Source organism: Plecotus auritus (genome assembly GCF_963455305.1).
Source record: "Plecotus auritus genome assembly, chromosome: 3".
NCBI classification, from domain to species: Eukaryota; Metazoa; Chordata; class Mammalia; order Chiroptera; family Vespertilionidae; genus Plecotus; species Plecotus auritus.
The window spans coordinates 113,320,041-113,341,200 of record NC_137772.1 but is presented as its reverse complement, the minus strand read 5'-3'; the positions used below and the strand labels follow the sequence as shown (position 1 = coordinate 113,341,200).

General features: G+C 45.5%; 1 pseudogene across 1 annotated transcript; it reads right to left on the bottom strand.

Moving 5' to 3' along the window:
- Positions 1-3,374: 3,374 nt before the first annotated feature.
- Positions 3,375-6,821, bottom strand: LOC308244137 (protein SPT2 homolog; annotated as a pseudogene). The gene is made up of 2 exons: positions 6,306-6,821; positions 3,375-3,380 (listed from the first exon to the last, which is right to left on the bottom strand). The product of its transcript is annotated as a protein SPT2 homolog (transcript).
- Between the last annotated feature and the right edge of the window lie 14,339 nt (positions 6,822-21,160).

The window sequence follows — 21,160 nt, the reverse complement described above, 5'->3', positions numbered from 1 at the left end:
CACTTTGTGGAAGAAGCGTTTGGTGGGCTTTACCATCAAAAGGGGACCCTGAAGGAGCTTTTAGATCTACAGAGCCTTTTTCTGACTTTGTAGCTTGCCTCACTGAAGCAGTGAGATGACAGATTCAACATGAAACAGCAGGAGACATTTTAATTCTGCAATTAACTTATGAAAATGCCAATGTTGATTGTAAGAAATGCCTGACACCTCTGAGAAAAAAATAGTACCGTTACAAAAATGATTCAAGCATGTCAGAATGTGGGGTCAGGCACCTTTTAAACAAACTTACTCACTGTAACAGTGGGGAATAAAAGGTGTTATAATTGTGGAAGAACAGGACATTTTAAAAAAGAATGTAAGCAACGAAGAAGGACACAAGGTGGCGATCTAGGAAAAGGCGTGAGCATTCTGCCTCCCAATTCAATCAACAGATTAAACCTCTCTGTGTCCTAGAAGTCAGAAGGGAAACCATTGGGTTGGTTAATGTAGATCGATATTTCATAAAAATGGGCAGCCATTAGATCAAGACATAGGGAGTGGCCAACCACAAGGAAACGGCCCCCCAGCCCCATCATCAATAGGGGAAATTTGCCCTGCAAGGCCCACAGTGGACTCCCTCATCTGAGCCACTCCAGGGAGTGCAGGCCTAGTTCTTAACAGTAATATCGCGGTCACTTTGACCCCCACTATGGTTCGGCAAGCTGTTCCTATGGGAATCCGGTGACCTGTGCCACCAAGAACTTTCGGATTAATCTTAGGGAGGAGTGGAAAAACTCTGAGTGGACTAACTGTTCTGCCTGGAGTCATAGATTCAGACTATGAGGGAGAAATTAAGGTAATATTAGAATGTAATCATATTTTGCAAATTACTTCAGGACAAAGAATTGCTCAGATACTACTTCTACTTTTCATTCAGCAAGCCGAAGCTATAAATAGGAAAAGAGCAACACAAGGATTTGGAAGCTCAGATATCTATTGCATACATGAAATTAGCAAAACCCATCCTATGATTAATATAAGAAGAGAGAGAAAATGGTTTAAAGGTTCAATAGACACTGGAGCGAATGTCAGCATTATCAGCAAAGAATTCTGGCCTCCAAGTTGGTCCATGGTAGAAGCTATAAGCTCTATCATGGGGGTCAGAGTTCCTGATAATACACAACGCAGTGCTGCAGTGTTAAGGTGGCAAGATGAAGAAGGACAGACAGGATGGTTTCAGCTTTACATAGACTCTGGGATTGCAGTCAAGCTTATGGGGCCGGGATGTTTTAGAATTTCACAAGCTTTTATTATTACCGGCAAAGGACAGCAGTTAATAACTCAGATGGGATATCAGACTGGTCAAAGCTTAGGAAAAAATAATCAGGGAATTAAAGAGCCCATCCTAGCCAAAGGAAACTCAGGAAGACGAGGATTAGGATATCAACCTTTTGAGGAGTGGTTACCGCTCAATCTCCTCACCCTCATGCAGATCCTATACAATGGAAAGATGATAGACCTATATGGGTGGATCAGTGGCCATTTAACCAAGGAGAAATTAGGTCATATTCATGAATTAATACAGGAACAAATAGAGCGTAGAGTCTTCCAATAGTCCTTGGAATACACCTATATTTACTATACCTAAGAAGGCATCAGGAAAATGGCAATTGTTACATGATCTTAGAGCAGTTAACACTACTATGCATACCGTGGAAACTTTACAGCCTGGACTCCCAGCGCCTTTGTAAATCCCTCTAGATTGGTCTCTTAAGATAGTAGATCTTAAGGAGTGTTTCTTCACCATTCCCTTGGCCCCTCAAGATAAACAGAGATTTGCTTTCTCAGTGCCAGCTATGAAAAATATAGAACCCATGAAAAGATATCAATGGAAAGTTTCTATCTCAAGGAATGGCCAATGGCCCCACCTAGTGTCAAAAATATGTAGCTCAAGCTGTTCAGCCTTTAAGGGACAAATATTCCTGATGTTACATTATTCATTACATGGATGACTTGCTCTTAGCAAGTCCATGGGAAGAGCAGACCTCGTCAATGTAAAAATTGCTCCAGAAAAGGTACAGAAAGAAACGCCTTTCAAATATCTGGGAACCATAATTGAAAACCAATGTATTAGGCCTTAAAAGGTAGAAATAAGATTGCCTTAAAACGTTAACTGACTTTCAAAAAGTATTAGGGGGCATTGACTGGTTAAGACCTTATCTGAAAATCTCTACAGGAGAAGTGACAAATTTATTTAATATACTTAGGGGTGACTTTAATCTTTCCTCATCCTGAACTTTAACAGATGAAGCTAGGAAGGAGTTGCTAAGAATTGAGCAGGCAATCTCCTCAGCCCAAGTAGCATGGGTAGAGCCTGAATTGCCTTTATTGGGACAGATTAACGCTACTGCAAATAGTCCCACTGGAGTCATCTTCCAAAAAACTCTCCTGCTATAACTGAATGGGTCGACCTAGGGCATCAATCCTCTAAAACTGAGGTTACATATATAGAACTTATGGCTCAGTTGATACCTCAACTTAGAAAGCACTGCAGGCAGCTTAGAGGAGAAGAACCCCAATGCATTTACCTTCCCCTCACTGGGAAGCAATTAGAAATATTATTTCAAACAGGTTTGAATTGGCAAATTGGACTAAGTGGACATTCAGGGGAACTTAGTTGTCACCTATGAAAAGACAAATTACGACAATTTTTATATTATACCCCCTTTCTATACCAAAAAATACTAGGCAGGAACCTATTCCTGGAGGATTAACTGTTTTTACTGATGGATCATCGAATGGTAAAGCTGCCTATCATACAATGAATTCAGACCGAGTCATGCTGACCAGTCATACTTCTGTACAAAGAATTGAGTTAGAGGCTATTAAGGCTGCATTGCAGGATTTCCAAGAGCTTCTTAATATTATCTCTGGCTCTTCTTATGCTGTGGGCCTAGTGAATAGAATTGAAACTGCTCTGTTAAAATGGCTCAGTGACCAAAGTTTATTTTTTACTATTTAAACTAGTTCAGCAGATTGTACACTCACATCAGGGCTCACAGTGTATTACCTGGCCAGATAACAAAAGGAAATGCACATGCTAATCAATTGGTTGCTTTATTAAAACAGGCCTCAGAATCTCATCAGCTTTACACCAGCCTGCCAAAATGTTGTCCAAACAATTCTCCATCACTTGACAGCAGGCAAAACAGATTATCAGAGAATGTCCCACTTGCATGTCCCATCTGCCGCAAGGACCTAATTCAGGAATTAACCCTTGAGGATTGATAAGGGAACATATCTCTGGCAAATGGATGTAACACATTATACTCCTTTTGGACACCTTGGGGCATTGCATGTCTCTGTATATACCTTTTCAAAGGGCGTATGGGCTACTACATCTACAGGGGAAATGGCAAAACAGGTTATTAATCATTGCCAAGCTGCTTTTGCTGGCATGGCCATTCCAAAAATCATTAAAACTGACAATGGACCAGCTTACACAACCTGTCATTTCCAGCAATGTTGTAAAAAGTGGAAAATTCAGCACATTACATGAATACCATATAATTCGCAGGGACAGGCAATTATAGAACGCCAGCATCATAGGCTAAAATCCCAACTTGAAAAACAGAAAAGGGGGAATATGGAGAAATTGTCTGTAGGTAGACTACACTAAGCCTTAATTACTTTAAATTTTTTCATTTCTGATGCCGATGGTAAGACACCCATGGAAATAAACTGGTGTCAGAATGAGCCAAAGGAAAACTGTCTGGTTAAATGGAAAGATCCCGAGTCTGGTTTATGGAAGGAACCCAAACCCTGTTAACATTTGGTCAAGGCTACGCTTGTATATTTCCAGGAAATTTCTCGAAGCCCATGTGGATTCCCACAAGAAATATTAAACTTCAACATGGATGCGAGGGAGGAACTGGCCAGGTTAAGGAGGACCTTGCACCTGGAGCCACACCTTATAGCTGCAGATAATCCACTACCCCAGCCACAGAAAGCAGCAGCCCCAAGCAACCCACTGAAGATAAGGAGTGGGAGGAGGACGAGACAAATAAGGGGGTATAATATAAAAATTGTCGTAATTTGTCTTTCCTTTGTGGATTGGAGCCCAGAGGTCACCTGGGGGATGGTGAAGAAGATGGTCCAGAAAGCTGATCGAATTTGTGAGGAGACCAGAACCCCAAGAACACCTGAGAACGTCTTTCTTGCCCTGCTAGCAGTCATCAGCTGTGCAGTAATGCTACCGGGGCAAATGGGGAAGTATTTGGGACTTATGCTCCTGACCCTCCATGGTTAAGACCCCTTATGTGGGCTGATCCCCCGCCTAACGTAGTCACCAATAACACCAAACACCTTGGTCACCCAGGAGGACCACAGGTCGGGCAAGGAAGTATATGGGCAAAGTATAATTACATGGGTATCACCACCTAGCTTCCTTTTTGTATGACACAGAACCAAACCACAGCTCCTTTGTGTGTAAAATTAAAAAGAGGCTTCTGGCTAACATGGACACCAAAGGAGGGGGAAGCAAAAGACCAAATACATCTACTATCACTACTTGCTCTGGGGAGAGGTGCAGAAAATGTAACTTTACTAAGACACCCCCTCACACACTAAGCCGTTATGTAAAAAGTCTTATGAATGGCACCCCACCGAGGAAGAAATTAATTGACAAGAATGTTATAGTGACCACCCCACCAGCAGCAAACTTAATAACAGTTTTTCCTTTGTGGATTGGAGCCCCTGTGGGTTTGCGTATAGTAACAATCGCACCCTAAAATGGAAGGGGAACGCATCCTATCTATATGTTGAAGCTAATCACTCCATTTCATGGCATGGAGGAGGATTTGTTGGATCTCAATTTCAACATGACAATTGGCCCCTACAAAATACATAATGGAAATGAGCTGCTGCACGTGCACCTATTAAAGAGTATAGTTTTAACTATAGCTCAGATAATTCCATTCATATCTTAAAGGGGAACTCCCAATAAGACAGTATTTGCCACCGCCTGTGTATTTGATCCGTTTGTACTCCTCTCAGGCCCCATCCAGATGCATCTTAATATTACAAGCCATCTGTATGAGGTGTCATACACAGGCTGCACACTATCCCATTGTATTAATTTTACATTCCAAAAGGATTCCCTCATGATTTTAAAACAACCAGCTTTTGCTTAGTTTCCTACTAACCTAACCGAGCCTTGAGAATCTCATCAAACCTACTAAATGTTACATGATCTGGTAAAAATCTTAAAAAGACAAAAGAAGATTTCCTGGAATGTTAATTACAGGACTCTGTGCCCTCGTAACGTTACTTACTTCTGTGGGCATTGCTGCTTCATCCATGGTACAAACTGTTCAAACTTTTCAGTTTGTACAACCGGTCTATACAAAAAAGAATTGATAGCCAGTTTGAGATAGAATTATCAGCATTAAAGTCTACAGTCTTGTGGATGGGTGATAAAATCCACAGCTTAGAGCAAAGAATATCTTTGTAGTGTCATTATAATTTTTCCCAAGTTTGTGTTATTACCCCCCACCCCTCATTCCCTATTGGGAATCAATAAAAAATCACGTTGGTGCTTGGGGTAAAGATAACACAACCCTTGATAATTTAGAATTACAACAGCACATTGTACAATTATCCCAGGCAAACTTACAAACTAATTCCTTAGATGTCTGGCAGAAATTTGAAAAAGACATGAAAGAATTTAATCTCTTCCTCTGGATCTCCTTACATTTGCCTCTCAGCATAACCATTATTGCTTATCTCATTTTTTACTCTTATGTTTATTTCTAGTCTGCAGATGTGGAATGAAGAGTCTTAAAAGGACTTGAACCCTTCAGGTGGCATTCACTTTTCAGCATTTATTAAGAAAAAGAGAAGGGGAGAGATCTTGGAAGCTACCCATTGCCTTCACTATCAGAAAAGTGTAAACAAGGAATGCAGAAGGCTCGTGAAACTTGAGCTCTGGCAAGGGCCAAAGCTGTGCACTGATTGTATAGCTGAGACAATGGTGGCTCAAGCAATTTCCTGAACAAAGAGTCTCAAAGTAAATCTTTACTAATATTTACTGACCTTTAAGATAGTCTTTCTGTTACCGGAATTGCCTGCCTAAGGGCAATATGTGTATCTAAAATTGAATAAAAGGATGGCAGGGCCTGGGCACTAGTGAAGTCCTTGCCCTTGCATTGGACTCTGCGCCTTGCCCCTATTAATTCCAAATTATGATTTATTGTCTTGTCTCATCATTTGCCCACAGCCCTTCTCCAGATCCCAAACCCAGAACCACATGGGACATGGACTCTCACATCATTCTGCCTTTCCTCAGCCAGCCTGAGTAGGTCAGTGAAGTTCATGATGGTGGGGCACTTTTAAGGGGACCTTTGGTTTACTTTCAACTTTGGGAAGAGGTTCTTGCTCTGATCCTGCTTGATTGTATTCTAAGAATTCTTCCATTTCATACTCTTGGTCTGTTCCCTAACTAGTGGCTTTCCATTGCCTGTCTTTTCTATGACTTTTCCTCAACAGGAATCCCATTTAACCATGGAAATTGTCCTTTGTCCTCTTGGCCATAGCTCTTGCTTTCTTCTCATGTTTTAGCTAAATTCACTTTTTCACTAGTTCTTCTTTTCTCCTTTTTTTCTCTAAAGCTTTTTGTCCGAGCTCCTCCACTTTTCTTCTGAGAAAAGCTTGTATGCTGCTGATTGGACACCCTTAACTTTGGGATCTTTTTGGGGAGGACCCACTGCCAAACTATACCTTTTCGGTATGCTGTTGTTTCCTTATCCTTTAGAAGCTATCATGAGAATTTCCCTGAAATCCATGTTGACCCAACTGGATAAAATGGGCCGGCTCTCAGAAAGGAATGAAAGCGCATCTTACCCAGTGGCCAGCTGCAGCCAAATGAACTGGCTGGCCACCTATTTCCTACCTCTACTCAGCATGACCAATTCCAGCGCTGTCCAAGGTGGTCTGCCTGCCCCCTTCCTCAAGCAGCCTATATCCTTAAAAGTCCAATGCTGCGCTCCCACCTTTGAAACTTTAAATAAAAGTTTTACATCCACAAGATAAATTAGTAGGTTGTTCCGCATTCATTGACATAATCATTCAGGTGAGAATAAGCGACTTTAGTTTAATTGTTAAATCTCAGTTCAGTCTGGCTGGTGTGGCTCAGTGGATTGAGTATTCTCTCAGGCACCAAGAGGTTGCTGGTTCGATTCCAGGTCAGGGCACATGCCAGGGTTGTGGGTTCAGTCCCCAGAAGGGGGCATGCAGGAGGCTGCCGATTGAAGTGATATCTCTATCTCATCAATGTTTCAGTCTCTCTCTCCCTTTCCCTTCCTCTCTCTCTGAAAATCAGTATTACCATATATTTTTTAAAATCTTTGTTCAGGAAATGGTGATAGACATGTACTCCCAAAATGTCTGAATAGCCAAAACCGGTTTGGCTCAGTGGATAGAGCGTCGGCCTGCGGACTGGGGGGTCCCGGGTTCGATTCCGGTCAAGGGCATGTACCTTGGTTGCGGGCACGTCCCCGGTGGGAGGTGTGCAGGAGGCAGCTGGTCGATGTTTCTCTCTCATCGATGTTTCTGGCTCTCTATCCCTCTCCCTTCCTCTCTGTGAAAAATCAATAAAATATATTAAAAAAAATGTCTGAATACTTGCTTATATGGTGAAGAAACAAAAGTTCATATTGATTTTTTTACTAACAATCAATAATCTTACTCATTTCATATTTTTTAATTTATTTCAGAAAGGAAGAGAGAGATAACATGCATATAAATACATATCCTTTAAAACAGTACATGAAATATATAATCAAAGAAAATGTACAATGGCAACAAAACATAAGATGCCTAGGAATGATCTTTACGAAAATGTGCACAATCTGTATAAATAAAATTTTTAAATGCTACCCAATTACTGACACTTGAACAACGTGACAGTAACATTGTATTCTTGGGTAAAAAAAACAAGCAAACAACAAACCTTAATGATATCAATTTCCCAATGTTGATTATAAATTAAGTATGATTTGATTAAAGTATCAGCAAGATTTTTAATACGAAAACAAGCTCATTTAAGTTCACATGTTAAAATGAAAAATGTAAAAGAAAATTCTGGCCTGGCCAGCATGGCTCAGTGGTTGACCCATGAATAAGGAAGCTACAGTTTGATTCCTGGTCAGGTCACATGTCCTGATTGCAGGCTTGATCTCTCTAGTGGGGAGCATGCAGGAGACAGCTGATCGATGATTCTCTCTCATCATTGATGTTTCTCTGTCTCCCTCTCCTTTCCTCTCTGAAATTAATAAAAATATTTTTAAATAAAATTCTGAGAAAAAATGAATGAATAAAAGCTACCCAAACAGATAGAATAATGTATCTACACTAATAAAAGAGTAAGATGCAAATTGACCATACCTTTGTGATGCCCACCAGCCAATCAGGAGTGAGTATGCAAATTAACCCAACAAAGACGGCGGGTTAATTTGCAGTCCCCGAGCAGCCGGGGGTGGGGCAGGACACTTGCATCATTGCCATGGAGATGATGCAGGTGTTCTGCACTGCCCCAGCCACTCTGGGCAGCGTGGCAAGGCGAAAACGCGGCTTCAGGCCAGAGCGAAAAGGCGGCTCCAGAGCGAAGGCAGTGCCGGTAGCCAGGGTAAGGAAGGCCCATTCTTGCACGAATCTTCATGCATCAGGCCTCTAGTTGTGTTATAAAGCTACAGTAATTAAAAAATTTGGATAATGTCCTGTGAATAGATAAACTGATGGAACAGAAAACAAAGTCCAGTAATAGACTCAAATACATATGGAAATTTGGTAAAATAAAAATATCTCCTTAGGTCAGTGGGAAAATATGCATTATATAATAAAGAGTGTTGGAACAACTGAATGGGGAAAAATATTGAACCCAAAATTAACTCATTTTACTCATAACTAATATAAAAACTGAAAGCTATCAAAAACCTAAGGGTACAAAGTGAAAGAATGGAAAAAAATACATTAAGCAAACATAAACCAAATAAAAAGTGTATGATAACACAGGAGACTTGAAGGCAAAAAGCATTACTATAAATAAAGAGCACTTCATATCAATAATTTCATTTTACCAGGAATATCCAAATTCACAAGCACTTCATAACATGAAATCAAAGTACATAGAAGAGAGCTACAAGGGAAACTAGATACATTTATAATTGTAATAAGTTTAACACTCCTCTCTCATTCAGAGATAGAGCATACCTCTTTCAGAACCAATAGCCTCACACCAAGATGTTTTAGTAAGGATGTAAAACACTTCAACAACCTGAGCAGCAAACTGCATTCAACAATCAGATAACCCACTGTACCCAACAACCTTTCCTGCTGGAAGGCACTAAGGTATTATTCCCAAGTTGCACATGCATACAAGTCCTTTGGTTGATTTCTCCCCTTCCCCCCACCCTCCCCTGCCTTCCCTCTGAGGTTGGATGGTCTGTTTGATGCTTCTAAGTCTCTGGATTTATTTTTATTCATCAGTTTATTTTGTTCATTATATTCCACAAATAAGTGAGATCATGTGATATTTATCTTTCTCCGACTGGCTTATTTCTCTCAGCATAATGCTCTCCAGGTCTATCCATGCTATTGTGAATGGTAAGAGTTCTTTCTTTTTTACAGCTACATGGTATTCCATTTTGTAATTGTACCATAGTTTTTTAATCCACTCATCTGGTGATGGGCTCTTAGGCTGTTTCCAAATCTTAGCTATTGTAAATTGTGCAGTTGTGAACATAGGGGTGCATATAATTTTTCTGATTGGTGTTTCTGATTTCTTGGGATATAGCCCTAGAAGTGGGATTACTGGGTCAAATGGGAGTTTCATATTTAAGTTTTTTAGGAAATTCCATACTGTTTTCCACAGTGGCTGCACCAGTCTGCATTCCCACCAGCAGAGCACGAGGGTTCCTTTTTCTCCACATCCTCGCCAGCACTTGTCGTTCGTTGATTGGTTGATGATAGGAAAGTTCTTAGTTTTAAAAGTTCTGAAATTGCCAAAACCGGTTTGGCTCAGTGCATAGAGCGTCAGCCTGCGGACTGCAAGGTCCCAGGTTCGATTCCGGTCAAGGGCACGTAACTTGGTTGCGGTCACATCCCCAGTAGGAGGTGTGCAAGAGGCAGCTGATTGATGTTTCTCTCTCATCGATGTTTCTAACTCTCTATCTCTCTTCCTTCCTCTCTGTAAAAAATCAATAAAATATATTTTTTAAAAAAGTTCTGAAATACACTCCTAAATACCATTTCATTCAGTACTTAGAGATGCTCCACTATAGCCACCCCCTTGTCCTGCTGACCTGCACTGAGGTGCTACTCCCAAGATGCACACGAGATGGCAGTGGAGGGGCATTTCAATTATTTTTCAAGTGAAACTGCTGGACTATGAAGCAGGTTTCAACTAACTTCAAAGAATTGAAATAATATACAATATATTTCTTGTTGTCATTGTAGTTAATCCAGAAATCAGGAACTGAAGTACCTAGAAACTCCTTATATTTAAAAGTTGTCAAATACAGGAGAAACCAAGATGGCGGCATAGGTAAGCACCTAAACTGCTGCCCCTCACAACAATTTCAAGACTACAACTAAAAGACAGAACGGACACCATCCAGAACCACAGGAAATCTGGCTGAGTGGAAATTCTACAACTAGAAGGAAAGAGGAAAGCTCACAGAGAAGGAGTGGCAAAGAGCTGAGGTACGGAGACATGCACGTGCAGAGAGGAAGGGCGGCGGAGTGCCTGGCTGGCTTTCTCTGGCGGGAGGGGGAAGGAAGCCCCTGACTGCACTGAACCCCAGTTCCGACTGCACTGAACTTCAGTTCCGGGTGAAACCCTGTGGACCCAGGCTCATACAGGGGGAGTTTGGACTGTCAGGTAGAGAGAAATACACACAGAGACTCGGAGATTCGGATACTCAGGGGAGCCGCGGTGGCAGGGGTCTGGAGGCATGAGTGCGCACAAAGACTGACTGCGGAGGTTACCACAGGCAATCCCGAGAAGAAGGGAGTCGGAAGCTCCTGACTGCACTGAACCCCAGTTCCCGGCGAGCCCCTGGGGACCCATGCCCTTATGGGGGAAATCTGGACTGTAAGGCGGAAACTTGAGAACCGTGGGAGGCAGAGGTCTGGAGACTCGCGCATAAGGGCAGGGCTGACGGGAAGCCAAGACTGTCTGCTCCGCCCTGAGCAGGTGAGTGCAGTTGGTGGCGACCAGGCCTGCAGGGAAGGGTAGTGGGGGCGATCAGGCCAGCAGGGGAGGGCAATTGGTGGTGATTGGCTGGCAGGGGAGCAGTTAGGCATCGATCAGGCTGGCAGGGGAGCGGTGAGGGGGTGATCAGGCTGGAAGGCAGAAGCAGTTAGGGGTAGTCAGTCAAGTAGGCAGGCAAGCAGTTGGAAGCCTGCAGTCTCAGATTGTGAGAGGAAATGTCCCAGATTGGAGAGGGCGCAGGCTGGGCTGAGGGATACCACAACCCCCAGTGCACGAATTTCATGTACCGGCCCCCTAGTCCTATATTATAAAAGACTAATATGAAAATCAACTGAATGGCAGAATGACTGGTCGGTATGATGCGCACTGACCACCAGGGGGCAGATGCTCAATGCAAGAGCTGCCCCCTGGTGCTCTGTGTGCTCCCACAGTGGGAGAGCCGCTCAGCCAGTAGCTGGGCTCACCACTGGCCAGTGCAGCAGTGCTGGCGGGATCCTCTCCTGCCTCCATAGCCGTGCTAGGGATGTCCAACTGACAGCTTAGGTCCCTCAGTCGGATATCCCCCAAGGGCTCCTGGACTGCGAGAGGGAACATGCTGGGCTGAGGGAATACTCCCCCCACAGTGCATGAATTTTATGCACTGGGCCTCTAGTTTATAAATAACATGCTAGACTGCTGTGATGGCAACACAAGTTTTTCCTTTGCTCACCAAGCCTGGTCTCTTAGACTAAAGAGAATAAAAATTCTTCCTAATCTTTTAGCCCAAAGTGGCTCCTTTCATAATCTGCACCTCTTCCTGTACAATCCCAGCATTCTGAGAAAGGGAAACCCTAAAGCTTGGGGTCCCTGGAATCTACCTGAGTCTGGTTCTAAGATTTACAAGCAATGTTCTTTTCAACACAGAACAGATTTCTCAGGGTTTTCATTTTGTAACTTGGAAAAAAACACCTTTTTTTGGTTAATCCTCAACCTGAGGATATTTTCTCCATTGATCTTTTAGAGAGTGGAAGGGAGGGAGGGAACAGGAAAAAGAGAAAAATCAATGTGATGGAGACACATCAATTGGTTGCCTCCTATACTCATGGGGTATCAAACCTGCAACCGAGGTACATGCCCTTGACTGGGAATCAAACCTGCAACTCTTCCCAGTGCGGGCTGTCCCTCTAACCACTGAGCAGCACCGGTCAGGCAAAATTCTCCTGTGTTATAGTGTCGTTCATTCATTGCTGACAGTCCAAGCCTCAGCACCTTGGCTCTGCCTCCAAAGAGACTGTAAGATGGGACCACACGGCTCAGGTAAGCAGTGCACTCCAGAATTCTGGTGTTCAGCCTGGAGTATATGCTCATGAAAAGTGGTCCCACAGGAAATGCTCACTAATGTCCACCCCATCTCTCAAATCAGAAAAAATCCTGCTGGTTGTCCTGTATCTGTGACCTGCTGTTTGCCCCATGTCCCAACACCACTTATTTTATAAGGCACATTGTCACAACTGATCTAAGGAGACCTCTTTGTCTTACAAAATTTACTGCCAGATTTAGGTAACTTACTAAACCTTCTATTCTGTTCAATTAATTCACTTACAAATGAATGTGAAAAACAATGAGGAAACATCCTATCTAATAAAGAGGGAATATGCTAATTGACCATCACTCCTTCACAAAGATGGCTGCACCCACAGCTGAGGCCAAGTTCCCATAAGGAGCCTTAACGAACTATCAGCAGGGACCTGAGGTTACGCCCTCCCCTGCCACCGTGGGGCTTCACAGGGGATCTCAGGCCACACCTCCCACCCGGCAGGGCTTGACAGCGGACCTCAGGCTGCGCCACCCACCTAGCAGGTTTGACAGGGGACCTCAAGGTGCGCTTCCCATCCTGGTGCTGGGGTAGGGGACATCAGGGTGCTCCCCAGCCCCAGCACCAGGCTGGGGGACCTCAGGCCACACCCCCACCCAGTGGGGCTTGACAGGGGAACTCAGACCGCACCTCCCGCCCCAGCACCAGGCCAGAGGACCAGAGGCTGCACCCCCCTGCCTGGCTGGGCTTGACAGGGGACCTCAGGCCATGCCCCCCACCCAGCGGGGCTTGACGAGGGACCTTAAGGTGCACTCCCAGTGCTGGGTCAGGGGAACTCAGGCCACGCACCCGCCCAGTGGAGCTTGACAGGAGACCTGAGGCTGTGTCCCCCTGCCAGTGGTGCTTGACGGGGGACGTGAGGCTGTGCCCCCCTCCCGGTGCTGGGCTGGGGGACCTGAGGCTGCACCCCCTCAACTTGACGGGGCATGATGGGGGACCTCAGTCCATGGCCCCCACCCAGCAGGGCTGGACAGGGGATCTCCGGGCATATCCCACAACTGGCGGGGCTTGATGGAGGACCTCAAGGCACGCCTCCGCCCCTGTCTGGGCTAGGGGACCTCAGGCCACGCCCCCCCTCCTGGAACCGGCCAAGGGACCTGAAGCTACACCCCCTTCCCGGCAGGGCTTGACACGGGTGGGACTGGCTGGGTCTAGATCTAGCCCAATGTGGGGGGGTCGGCCGGATCTGGGTCTCACGCGACTTTGAGGTGGATGTGGGTGGGCGGGGACTTGACTCTGGGTCCTGTGGGGAGCCCCAGACTCTGACAGGAGGAAGGTTTTCATATACATTTTACTAATTTTCTTTCATCTCTGACACTTTTATTATAGAGAAAGGGCAAATAGCAATATTAAATAATTTCCCCTAATTAATCCCCTTTTAATGTGCACTAATTTTGTGCACCGGGTCACTAGTTTGTTATATAAAACACATTGGGAAATGGTAGAGTGAAGCATAATAGTAATTCCTCCTTTGGAAAACCTGCTATTTGAAATTCTCTGCTATTTTTAGATAGTCCCTTGCTCTGTAAGTCAACTCCGTCATTCTTAGATGGTCTCTTATTCTGTAAAATAACTTTACTTTTTAGCTTAAATAATAGGAAAGATAAACTTAACTGCCTGTCCTTCCAAACTAGCCATCCAACGTAAGGGGCTGATACACTGATACTGATATGCACTCCCATACCAGGTGTCTCTATAGATATGTTATGTACTCAAGGTTACAAGTTGTATAGATATGACAGGTGTTTGTTAGATATGATATATACTCAAGGTTACAAGATGTCTGCAAAAATAACTTACACAAAGACCTAGAATGACATAAAAAGGGAATACTCCTTCCTGTGTTTGTTCAGAATTTGACAGAGGTATTCTGCTCTGAACCTGTGTGAAATAAAGATGTTTCCTAACTAATTGACTCATTATGGTGTCTTGTCTAGCTTGCTGATTTATAATACAACATTTGGAGGCCCCAGCAAGATAAGAGAGAGGAGCCTACTGGCACCCGGTCTCCATCCAGATGCCTGGATGGACAGCCTTGCCCACCTGGCTGCCAGGCCATGAAGATCTCTAAGGGGAGGTACCACCTGATGAAGTACCAGGACCCCGGAGACATTTCTCGGTGGTCTTGACAGCCAGACAAGGGAAACCTGACATGCCGCTACATTCTTTCTGAGTCATCAGAAAGAAAGCCGCCTGAGGTGAGTGAATTCAAATTCCATCTGTTGACCTGGCAGCAAGCCGTTGGCCACCTGAGCACTTCTAGCTGTTTACTGGGCCAAGCCCAACCACTGGGGTTCATCAAAACTTCTGGATGAAAAGATGGCCCCTCCGATGGATGATGTCAGCACTCCCGGCCTGTACCCGGGCCCCAACCCCTTATCCACCAGAACACTTCCAGCTGCTCACCTGGGCCAGACCATATCCTTGGTGACCTCTGCACTTCTGGCTCTCCACTTGGCCCCTCCCCATTGATGATATGAACAGTTTAAGCTGGTAACCTGACCTCAACCCTTGTTCACATGATTATTTCCGGTTGTTCCCCAGGCCCTTGTTCACCTCACCAATGAACCACACTGGCTGGCTACTTAGCTTCTAAAAAGAGGGGTGACTTCACATTCTCTGGAAGTTGGCTTAAGGGCCAAACACACACAGGCCCAGGTCACCTTCTGCTCACAGACTGCATCTTCAAAGGTGGGAGGGTGGCAAACAGGGGGGCCGGAAAGCACTCCTTTAAGACAACCCTAGGCCTCCATGAGCCCAGGGATCCCCCATAGTCCCCAACATGGAAGCATCTACCGCTGGAGTGACCTGCGACTCTGAGAGCCCTGCCTGTGGGCTTTAAAATACAGAAAAAAAGCAGCGTTGCCAAAACCGGTTTGGCTCAGTGGATAGAGCGTCGGCCTGCGGACTGAAAGGTCCCAGGTTCGATTCCGGTCAAGGGCATGTACCTTGGTTGCGGGCACATCCCCAGTAGGGGGTGTGCAAGAGGCAGCTGATCGATGTTTCTCTCTCATCGATGTTTCTAACTCTCTATCCCTCTTCCTTCCTCTCTGTAAAATATCAATAAAATATATTAAAAAAAAAAAAAAAGAAAAAAAGCAGCGTTAAGGTCCTGAAAACCATTTCCATAAAGGGAGCAGAGACCTGCCCCCTCCAGTGTCACTTACAGTTCGCCGCGAACTGAGGGCCAGCTTTTTGCTTAATTCCTGGGAACGTCCTTCCTTGAGGAGAGGTAACTTCTAGCTGCCTTCCAGAGTATAGACCACAGGAAGTTGGGGCGTTTGCAACCTCTTCGGATCCTCCAATGCATTCAGCTGGCCCTACCAGCCTTTAAACTTGACCACTTCCAGCTGTTGACCTGGCAGCAAGCCCTGGTCTACCTGAGGATTTCTGGCTGTTCACTGGGAGGAGCACAACCACTCTGCCTTGTTACCACTTCTGGCTGTCGAGGTGGCCCCTCCCCTTGATGACGTCAGCAGTCTCAGCGTTCCCGGGCCTCAAAGCCCTTGTCCACCACAGCAATTCCGGCGTTTCAACTGGGCCAGTCCGTATCCTTGGTCACCTCAGCACTTCTGGATCTCCACCTGGCCCCTCCCCATTGATGATAGGAAAAACTTTAATCTAGTCACAGGGACGCAACCCTTGTTCACGTGACTATTTCTGACTGTTCCCCAGGCCCTTGTTCGCTGACCAATGAGACACACTGGCCGGCTAAGAAAGGGGTGACTTTCCAGTCGCTGGAAGTTGGCCTAAGGGCCTAACACCCAGCGCCCCAGGTCACCTTACCCTCACAGACTACCTAATCGCAGGTGGAGAGGGTGGCAACCCAGGGGGCCGCCAGCACTCCTTTAAGACAATCATGGGCATACAAGCGCACAGGGAGGCCCCATTCTCCCCATCATAGGAGCATCTCATTCTGGACTGACCTGCGATACAGAGAGCCCTACATCTAGACTTTCAAATCCGGGGAAAAAGCAGTGTTGCGGCCCTGAAAACCCTTGGCATGCTGCAAACAAAGTCCTGAAGCTCCAGGATCACTTACAATTCCCCGCGCCCCGAGGGCCTGCTTTGTGCTTAATTCATGTGGAACGCCCTTCCTTGAGGATAAGTACCTTCTCCCTGCCTTCCAGGGTATGGATCTCAGAAAGTTGGGGCTTTTGCAACCTCTTGGGACCCTCCAATGCATTCACCTGGCTCTGCCAGCCTTTACACTTGACCACTTTCACCTGTTGACCTGGCAACTAACCCTTGGCCACCTGAGCAGTTGCAGCAGTTCACCGGGCCAAGCTAAACCACTGGGGTTCGTCACCAATTCTGATTGTCCACGTGACCCCTCCCATTGATGAGGTCAGCATTCTTGCCGGTCCCCGGTCCCCGGTCCCCAAACCCTTAACCACCTGAGCACTTCAGCCTGCCCACCTGGCCCCTCTCCCTTGATGATGTCAGCACTCCTGGCGGGTCGAGGTCCCCAAGCCCTTGTCCACCAGAGGACTTGTGGCTGCTCACTTGGGACAGCCCATTATCCATGGTCACCTCAGCACGTCTGGCTCTCCAACTGGACCCTCCCCATTGATGATATGAACAGATCAATCTGGTCACACGGCCCCAACCCTTGTTCACGTGACTATTTCTGAAGCATCCATCTTATATAAATACTGCTGTTTGAAATTTTAGCCCTCCTATTTGGCTTCTGTAAATTCTTGCTTGCTAAGACTACTCCCACTTCAGAGAGGCCATTAAACCTTCCCCAGAAAAGGTTATCAGTGCTGGTGCCAGGCCAGGCCTCTGGTTGAGGTCTCGAGGCCCCAGCACATATGGGCTCTTTAAGAACTTGCAAAAGGGGCTGGAAACACCCCATATTTGGGAGACAAAGAAGGTAAAAACATAAATAGGGATAATTCCTGCATGTTGGGGCCCAGAATTTGAGAGACATTCTCCTCTGGACCCGGGCGTAATAAATGTAGCTCCATCTCACTAAGTATTGCTTTGTTCTTCTTCGGTTTTCTGTAACATTATTGGTTCCCTGAACCGAGGAACAACTGTGCTTGGCCTTTTTGGCCTCCGGTGAATGGGCTGGGTTTGGGCCGGGGGAGCCGGATAGGCCTCTGGGAGTTGCTGCTCTGCTGATTTAGCAGAATTGAACCGGGGGACTCCGGGCACTCCCGGACCTCAGCCCAGGACCCGGCCGGCATCTGGAGAGAGTGGACGGACACTTCTGGACCTGTCGACAGAATCTGTAAGGTAGGGGCCCGGTCAGTTCAGCCCACTCCAAGTGAGTGGAAGGGGGAGCTTGATCACCTCCCCGGAAGCCATACAGCTTCCTCAGGCAAATTAATCAGGAGTCAGGAATCAGGTGATTGTTTAAACTCTGGGTAAATATCTTGTAGAAGTCAAAAACTCAAACTAGCTAGTATATAAATGTGGGACTCTGGAGGTGAATGAAGGAATTATGAGTTCACTTTGCTGTTTGTTTGTGTGGGACTAGCCAATTTGCTACCGAGAAGGGGGACTGGATGCAGTCTTAACTCCTCCGGTAGGTTCTCACCAAGACTTTGGTTGAGAATTCTGTTCTGGGTCATGGGTGCCGGGAGTGCTCCCATGCACATCTGGGGATTTGGGCATTGTTTTGTTTATCTGCTCAGCTCCAATCTGGGCTAGTCTACTGAGAGAGTGTGAGTATGGATGTTTGTCTGTCTTGGCATAATTATCTGCTCATTAACTGGTCTGTGGGAAGCAAAAGCCACTTTGGGCATTCTGGCTGTACACATGAGAGTATTTGTTATCTCTTTCTATTGTTTAATTTGTTTAAAGATAGGGCGGGCCTGTTGTGATGGTCTGCAAACGGCTTAAGCAGCGCTGCTGAGTTATTTTTCTCAGAGATGTTTGCTCTCTGTCACAGTGGGAGGGAATCAGCCCATTTAGCTAATAAAAATTTTTCTCTCTGTTTGTATAAGTAAGGGTATCAGTTTGCTCTGATTTGTGAATTTGCTGTATTAAATAGAAATTTTAAAGCCCTAGGGTTAATTTAAAGGTATAAATTTGTGACATTTCAAAGAACAAAAACTTTTATTTATGGCTTTCTTATCTCTTTTGGTGGTTGGAGACTTCCAGGGGCAGGGCTTACAGCTCCGCAGGGCGGAGAGATTTACAGGCCCTGTCCCTGCCTGTGACATCATAGTCCAACATTTGTTTGACTTGCTGTTTTCAGTTATTAGGATCCTCATAGAGGACATAACCTGGGTTTCCTTTCTTCTCTCATCCTGATTCTAATAGCATCTGTAACTGGATTAAAGATCTTTTCTTTCAGGAGGCCATCCAGGCTTTCAGTTCACAAGAAATCTCCCTACACACCCTTATCTTCCTCCTCCCTATCTTTCCAGGCTGACTAAGAGTCATTTTCCTCCACAGGTCAGACCTCAGCCTTCGAAAGGGAGGACTACTACAGTGGTAGTCTGTAGTTTTCTCTGAAACTCCCACTGTTTCTATTTCTCCCCTCTATAGGAATTGTCTTCCTCTGACTCACAATCAGAAAGAGAGACAAGCAACTGGACTGGGGGACGGGACAGGGGAAGGGGGGGGGGTTGTCCACAGTTAATTATGAAGCATGGAGAGATAGGTTTTTGTTGATTTTACTGGCTGCAGACCGCTCTGCTGGCGTAGGGGTATGGTCCAGGTGTCTTATCAGAACTTCACTAGATTTAAGGTCGCAAGTTTTCTGCAAGCATAATTAATCTAGCTGCCCTGGTGATTTAAAACTGGTTGCTAAGCAGACTCATCCCCCAAGAGCTGGATGAAAGAAGGGGGTGAGGGGGGCTGGATGCCTGAGCTGCCTGCAGTGGCCCTGGAAGAAGCCTCAGCAGCAGCGAGAAAAGCAGGGGACAGCAGACATTTACCTGACACTAGAGCTGCCCCGCTGCTGCCCAGTGAGTAATGAGTGTTTTGCAACAAGCAATACAAGACTTAGGCCTTTGGCTTACTGGCTTCAGCAGTTAAACCAGAAGCCAGTGACTGCTACTAGCCTTCCTGCAGCCCCAGGAATAGAGCAGCAGGCCCGGGATCTGTGAAAGCAGCAGAAAGAGCTAGTGAAAGCTCTCTGTTTGCAAATGTACTGAAAGGGTTCAGTACCTGTTGCTGCTGGAAGAGGATGGGCTGGGATCCCTTTCCAGTGCACTCTCTTGGGAGAGGCCTGGTCAGTGCTCTGCCACAAAGGGGACTGGCGGGAAGACAAGGGGCCTAAAACCCAAGCCACTGCCACAGAAGCACTTTGCAGTATGCAAAGCTGTTTCTAACTGCAACTCTGGCTGTTTTGGACTGGCAGCTTAAAGTCAAAGAGCAAAGGAAAGGCACTCTCCCTGGACTGGGGAGCCTTCAGGACTTTGAGATTCTCCAAGAGAGGAGGAGTCTGACTGAGGGATGGCAGAGACCCTGTTGGGTTGGAAGGACCTAAGGCCACATGTTAAACTTATAAATGACGGCTTTCTAGGCAGATTCCAAGCCCAGATATGTAGGGGTTAAGCTGCCTGTTTACAGCAAAACAACTTTCTCCCGTGCCAGTATAAAATTTAGGGAAATTAGACAGGCTGTGTTTGTGGCTAGAAAGAAGAACTGGCCACCATGCACAGCCCTGACAGTGACCTGCAGAAAGCTGTATAATAGATTTAGATGATACCTGCGACTTCATGGACATGACTCCAGAAAGACAAGGACAATTTTGCTTTCTGTAGGAAGGTCAAGAATAGACTTTAGTCACCTCCCTAAGATATCTGTATAGCCCTACCATATGTCATATATGGTAGCAGAAGATTTGGCTACCTAAGGTGGCCACAGTGCCACCATGCCCATGTCAGGGGTGGTACAAACCTCAACTTTAGGAAACTGGAGAAGGCCTGTTTGGAACAGAGGAAAGTAGTGAGTACCAGCCCTTTGTTACAGGAATTACAGACCCCGTGAGGTCCTGTGATATATGAGACCCTGTAAAGCAATAAAGCTCCCTTAGTCCTTTCTCTGAGGGCATGTCACCCCTCCCAGAGACCATACGAAATTTTAAGGACGAGTTAAGTAAGGGGAAACCCTACTACAAGGACAGCTATAATTGTCTACTTGAATATAGACACATTTTGAATTTTTCCTTGTCATTTGAAGACAGTTATATTACTCTGAAGAATCCATAGAAAGGACTGACAAGGAAAATCAGAAGATCTTAAAGCAGGTCAGTATATTTTTCTCCTAATATAATTCCTCTGAAATTTGGCAATGCTTAATAAATCATGGCAATACATTTCTCTGCATAAATTCAATAAGACCAGTTTCTAATAGTGGTTTTATTGACCAGAAACTTTGACTGGAGTGTCATGTTTTAAAGAGCCCTGTCTGAACTCTAAAGACTTGAAGCCAATAAGAGTGCCAAGGAAAAGCCTGGTATCCTGCTTGGGAGCCCTGAAAATGCCTGGTGCTGGAGCATCAGGCCCATGCCCTACCATCACTGGTGGTTGGTCAGAGTAGAAGGGGAGCAATAAGGATGACTCTGCGTCCCTGCGGAACCCCACACACTCTAGGCC